Below are 454 nucleotides of genomic sequence, written 5' to 3'. Positions count from 1 at the left end.
GTTAGTTGTATTCCTAGGTATTTTATTCTCTTTGTGGCAATTGTGAATGGAAGTTTGTTCTTGATTTGGCTCTCTTTAAGTCTGTTATTGGTGTATAGGAATGCATGTGATTTTTGCACATTGATTTTGTATCCTGAGACTTTGCTGAACTTGCTTATCAGTTTCAGGAGGTTTGGGGCTGAGACGATGGGGTCTTCTAGATATACAATCATGTCGTCTGCAAATAGAGACAATTTGACTTCCTCCTTTCCTATTTGAATGCCCTTTATTTCTTTTTCTTGCCTGATTGCTCTGGCTAGAACTTCTAATACTATATTGAATAGCAGTGGTGAGAGAGGGCATCCTTGTCTGGTGCCACATTTCAAGGGGAATGCTTCCAGTTTTTGCCCATTCAGTATGATATTGGCTGTTGGTTTGTCATAAATAGCTTTTATTATTTTGAGATACGTTCCAT

Source organism: Sapajus apella, unplaced genomic scaffold (assembly GCF_009761245.1).
Source record: "Sapajus apella isolate SASKATOON/1434 unplaced genomic scaffold, GSC_monkey_1.0 scaffold5, whole genome shotgun sequence".
Lineage (NCBI taxonomy): Eukaryota > Metazoa > Chordata > Mammalia > Primates > Cebidae > Sapajus > Sapajus apella.
The sequence above is the reverse complement of the archived record's forward strand: the minus strand, read 5'-3'. Positions refer to the sequence as shown.